Source organism: Rhineura floridana, chromosome 7 (assembly GCF_030035675.1).
Source record: "Rhineura floridana isolate rRhiFlo1 chromosome 7, rRhiFlo1.hap2, whole genome shotgun sequence".
In the NCBI taxonomy this organism is placed as follows: Eukaryota; Metazoa; Chordata; class Lepidosauria; order Squamata; family Rhineuridae; genus Rhineura; species Rhineura floridana.
In genome coordinates, this window is record NC_084486.1 from 125,869,968 (window position 1) to 125,876,197 (window position 6,230).

Here is a 6,230-nt window from a genome sequence, read left to right on the forward strand (position 1 = left end):
GTATGCTTTTGAATACCAGTTGCTCAAAACTGTAATAGAGGAGTGTTCTGTGGCACTCCGGTCCTGCTAGTGGCCTTCCCACAGACATCTGGTTGGCCCCTGTGAGAGAAGGATGTTGGACTAGATGGGCTATTGGCCTGATCCAGCAAGCTCTTCTTATGTTCTTATGACAACAGAGGTGCTATAAGTCTGCCTCTATATTCATATGTGTGAGTTGTATTGATAATAGCTTTTAGAACAGGGATGGAGAACCTGTAGCCCTCCTTATGTTGTTAGACAACTCCTCCCATCACCCCTGACCTTTGGCTATGACCATTGGCAGGGGCTGATGGGGAACTGAAGTCTAACAGAATCTGGAGGACCACAGTTTCCCAGATTCCTGAATTAGAGCACAAAAATGTATGTTGCAACACTGTGCACATTCAAAAGATTTGTAATGAGCAGATAAGATCTGCAAGCTCATTTAAATGACAATGATGTATGCTTATTATAAATATGCTGATGTTTCAGCAAAATAGTTTATTGCTGTACATGTGTGTTAAATTTAAGACTAAAAATGCCAACATGATTTATCAATTATTTTCTCTTTAAAATACAGGAAGAACGACTTTTTAAAAAATATATTTACATACACATCTTACAATTTGATTTGTGAATAAAACTCCATGATCCCATGAACTATCACAGGATAATGAATAACACATGCTTCCATGTGCTACACTGGAAGACTATCCCTGTACGAAAATCATAAATATTTTGATCCGAATTGAGCTAAAAGTCCATTGTGACTTAGATCACAATCCTATACACACTTCCTTGGGAGTAAGCCCCTGTACATGCTTTGGGGCTTAATTCCAAATAAATCCACATAAGATTCAGCTCCCTTGGAACCAAAGGAATATACGGTATGAGTCATTGCTTTCAATTGGAATTAGAAAGCAATCCTATGATTAAGTCTCATAATCTTTAATGGAGCTCACTCCCTAGTAAGAGTGTATGGATTGCAGTCTAAATCACTAACACTGGCTAGACTCGGATGCTTGAGATATCCCATTCAGTTTGAAGGACTAACTTGTGGTAACCCATTCCTTTCAAAGGACCAATTAACCAAAACATATTCCTTAAATGTAAATATTTTTATCTCGTCTGAACCTGATTAGCTGAGAACTCTAATGCACTATCTGGATGTATTGTCATATTTTGCAAACACTCATGCATTTGGTTTAGACACATTTGTCTGCTGTGATTAACTTTGCTACACTAAAGAAGCTTCTTCCAAATCTTAAGTTGTATGAAATATTAACATCAGCTAATAGGTCAATAATACTAACAGATTGCCAAGCATGCCAAATGTGGCTCCTTTCTTTACAACATCTTTTTCTTTTATATCTTTTGCCACTCTTTACATACCTTCCAACATTCCACAGATGAAAACAGCATCACTCTTGTAGCAATCCTATCATCATGCTGAGATTTGCTGCCTGAGTTCCCATCCTCACTATTGTTGTTGTTATGTGCCTTCAAGTCTATTACTACTTATGGCGACCCTATGAATCAGTGACCTCCAAGAGCATCTGTCATGAACCACCCTGTTCAGATCTTGTAAGTTCAGGTCTGTGGCTTCCTTTATGGAATCAATCCATCTCTTGTTTGGCCTTCCTCTTTTCTATTCCCTTCTGTTTTTCCCAGCTTTATTGTCTTTTCTAGTGAATCATGTCTTCTCATGATGTTTCCAAAGTATGATAACCTCAGTTTCATCATTTTGGCTTCTAGTGATAGTTCTGGTTTAATTTGTTCTAACACCCAATTATTTGTCTTTTTTGCGGTCCATGGTATCCGCAAAGCTCTCCTCCAACACCACATTTCAAATGAGTTGATTTTTCTCTTACCCGCTTTTTCCACTGTCCAACTTTCACATCCATACATAGAGATTGGGAATACCATGGTCTGAATGATCCTGACTTTAGTGTTCAGTGATACATCTTTGCATTTGAGGACCTTTTCTAGTTCTCTCATAGCTGCCCTCCCCAGTCCCAGCCTTCTTCTGATTTCTTGAGTATTGTCTCCATTTTGGTTAATGACTGTGCCGAGGTATTGACAAGTTCAATGTCCTCACTATTACCCATTCCTAAAAGTGTGGGGACATTAGCATTGTTCAGTATCACCTTCATGTTGGGAAAAGCTTTTGCTCTTTGATTTAATTTATGCATCTTCATCTTTCCCCTCATTTGTGTATTTTTGTAAAGGTCGGTTGGAGAAGTGCATGGGAAAATCCAGAGAAGTGCAAATTTTGAAGGATGGCTGTGTTTCAGTTCTCATGTTGTTTTGAAAAGTGCAAATTTGATAAATTTAACTTAAAATGAGAACCGAATCCAACCCCCCCTTTTTTTTATCACCTTTGTGCTAAACTGAAAAGCCACAAACTTGTCCTGTGAACTTTTCTGATAGGAGAGTTGCTGAGGCTGGGTGGTGGTGGGGAATGGCAAATGTCCTGTTTTTGTCAGTGTTGTCATTTTCCCCCAACAATGTCCCGGAACGTAAAGAAAAAGAAAAAGATGTTAGACTCCAGGAGGTTCTCTGTTGCTTTTTAAAGAGAGTCCAGGCCATGTATTAGTTGTGGGTTTTGAGGCCCTGGCAGCTGTTGGAGGATGATAGGGGCTGATGCTGGCTAGCGATGGAATGTTCTGAAAGTCTTGATGTCAGGCTTATCCACATGATTTTTTTTCTTATTCCTATCTTGTTCCTTGATCTTGGCAAGAGCGGAGTTACTACTAAAAATACAAACAATTCCTGCACATTATATACATTATTATATGTATAACATTACATGCATGTTATACACACATACATTCCATGTTTCTTAAAGTAGCCAACACATAAACAGATAGATACAACAATGCATGTTAACTGTATAGAAATACTAATATATTAATTCTTATAAGATTATGCTGCACAACTATAATACTGCATGGAGCTTGACTCTTTTATACCTATAATTTTGCATTTAATTAGTTGGGCTTTAAAAAAAACAGGCAATGGACATGCTGCTTGAACATAAGCGGACACTTTATGCGAAGCCCACTTGGATCAGAACTGCCAAATTTCATGAATACATCTTTTAAAAATAGATTCCTCTTCCATTCCTAATGCTTGCCATGTTCTCCTATGTAAAATAAGTCACTGCCAATAGAAAAGTAGCCCAGAGAAGTGCTACATTCATAAGTCTCGTGCCCAATAGCTACAAAAGTCCCCACCCTCCCATTGTTGCCACCTGCAAATGGGCAGTGAAAGTGATGAGGAAGGAGCTGTTTTGGTTAAGCCATTCACATAGAATGCCTTCTGTTACAATCAATTAAATGAGCCTGTCTATGAATGCCTCTCTGAAATGCACATCACTTTGCTTAAGAAAAAAAGGTGACTGCTTCCTTTATGCTGACCCTTTATGCTGTTACAGTTATTAAAGTTAAAACTTTCTTTTACAATAAACCGCTTTTGCTATCTAATCTTGAATATCTCCAAGATTGCTTTTCTTCTTTTATGTTGGATTTTTTATTGCAAGCTGCTTTGAATGGGCCATGCTTGGAAAAAGCAGCCCTGCCTGGAAAAGTGACCTATGTAAAATAATAAAGTAAAATAATAAATAAAATAACACATCTTTAAACCTTGCTGACAATCTTGCCTTACTAACTGAAATTTGAAATCATGAATGCAGCAGAGTAGTGTTAAACGAGAAAAACATTTTTCTTTGTTCTTCATTGCATTCCCTGTAACAATATAGTGTGTGTGTGTGTGTGTGTGTGGGAGATTTTAGCCATTCCCATTGAAGGCAGTCCATATCCATATAATAAGTACTGCTGTAAAAGTGATTATTTGTATCACCAGTAAAAGAGCATAAACAGGGCCCTTATTACTTGGCGATTTCACTGTATCTGCTCAGTACTTCTGAGATTTCTGATTGTAAATGGATGGCTCCATTACTTTTCCTCCCCTTCCCTCCATGTTGAAAGCTTGACTTAGCTCAAAAGAATCAGGATGAAAATACAGTCATAGCTTAGAGATGGTATTTTCATGCAGATATTTTGCTGTTGTTGTGCCACGGCTCTATTACATGCTGTGTGAGTCATTGCAGTGCACATTGTAGCGGTTGGCTGACAATGAGAATGTATTCCATGTGTGAAAGTCCATCCAAATATGGAAATTGCCCTGTTTTGCTTTAACTACTGATTAAACAGCATCATCCTTTTTTTGGCCAGGGGAGGTGTTTTCTAGACACTCAGTCCTTGAAAACAAGAGCTCATAACGTAAGTTGTGGGCAGGCTAGCCCTACATTGCTCCACAATGGAAGTAGCTTTTACATGTCCCTTGGCACTTTAAGAAACCACTCTCTTGTGTGACATACAGGAAATGTACAAAATGCAAACACATTCTTCAAGATACTAGGATCATTTGGGAGTCAGATACACTCCCAGCATCCTCCAGCAGTTGTCAGCGGCTCAGCAGGGCCCACCACTAAACTGATGCCTGCACCCTCAAACTGCATCCAGGGCCTCCTGTGCAGTGGCGACATGGCTCCTTACAAGTTCAGACTAAAACCAAGAGTGGATTCTACTGCCTCGCTGACAAAAAGCCAGCTTCCACTATGGCTTCCTCCAGCTACCACTGTGGCTTCCTCTAGCTACCATTGTTTCTATGCTAGTGACTTACCACAGTGCATCTAATCTACCATCGCTCTAGGGCATTGTGGAAAATTTAAACAGTGGCTCCAAACCATGCAACTTATTATAGAGCCATAACTATTAAGGGTGAGTCAGCTGAATCATATCCCACCATTATAATGAGAAATCGGAAGGAGGAATAGGTTCTACAGCTTGTAGTTGGAAAATGGTTCAACAGACTGATTTGAAACTTGGCAGTGTAGAGGAGGTATGTTTTCAGTTAATTATGCCAAATTTGGGGTAGAAAATATGAGAAATAGCTTATTTTGAACAAGCTGAATATTTGATGAGAAACTCTGGCGTGTTGACAGGTGCTGTGTGTTGTGCTTCCATATACTTTGTTGAGGTGGTTTTCCCAGAAAGATTTCTGGAAAGATCCCTTTCAACTCTTATCATCCTATGTGGATAGTATTAGCTGCCAGCTGGGAACTTGTAACAGGGAATAGTAGCATGATAGCTTCAGTTGCATAGAGTTCACACGTCAATTCCACAACAAATGTGGGACTTGGGTCCACCACTCTGCCACTGACAGACATCCAGCTCCAAGGTAGCAGTGAAGCTGGAATTTACCACAGGAAGCAGCAGAATTAATTTTATAATGTTTAGCGAAAGTGTGAACCGAGTCCCAGGATGTTGCTTTACAAATTTTCAAAATGGAGAAATTACCCTGAAAAGCTGCACGCATGGCCGCTCCCTTTAAGTAAGGAATGAGCCTTCATTCCCTAAAGAGGGGTTTCCCCCAAAGTCAATAGGCCTCAGCAATACACTGACGGAGCCACCAAGCCATGGTGGAGGGGTATACCGTAGAACCCATTGCCTGATCCTGAAAAACCACCAACAGCAATTGGGACTGACAGAAAAATGCAGTCCTATCCAAATAAAAATGAAGGGCCTGTCATATAACTAACTTGTGCCAATTGATCTCACAAGGAACGCCTTGTCTGGGACAAAAAGAAGGTAAAATAATGTCTTGTGCAGAGCTTGGAAAAGTTACTTTTTTGAACAACTCCCATCAGCCCAATCCAGTGGCCATGCTGGCTGGGGCTGATGGGAGTTGTAGTTCAAAAAAGTAACTTTTCCAAGCTCTGGTCTTGTGAATTATGAAAAGGGAGTCAACCTTGGGGATAAATGTAGAGTTTGGGCAAAGCACAACTTTATTAGCATGGAAAATGCTTAACTTGGGATCAGCTGAAAGGCTTCCCAATTCAGACCCTCTCCTGGCTGAGGTAATAGCAACTAAAACCACAGTTTTTAACATTAAACGTTTGAGAGAGCACATTGAAATTGGCTGAAATGGGGGAATCATGAGGGCAGAAAGAGCTCAGTTGAAATTCCAAGGAAATCTGTGAACAATAGGGGGATTTAGAAGGGTCAAGCCCCTGAGGAAAATCTTAATGTGTGGATGAGATGAAATTGGACCTTGCCTTTTACAACAGAGGCTGCTGCCTGAGGCTGCTGCTTGCCTTTTTAGGGTACTGGTGCTCAAACCCTTCTCCAACCCTGGAGTATATCCAG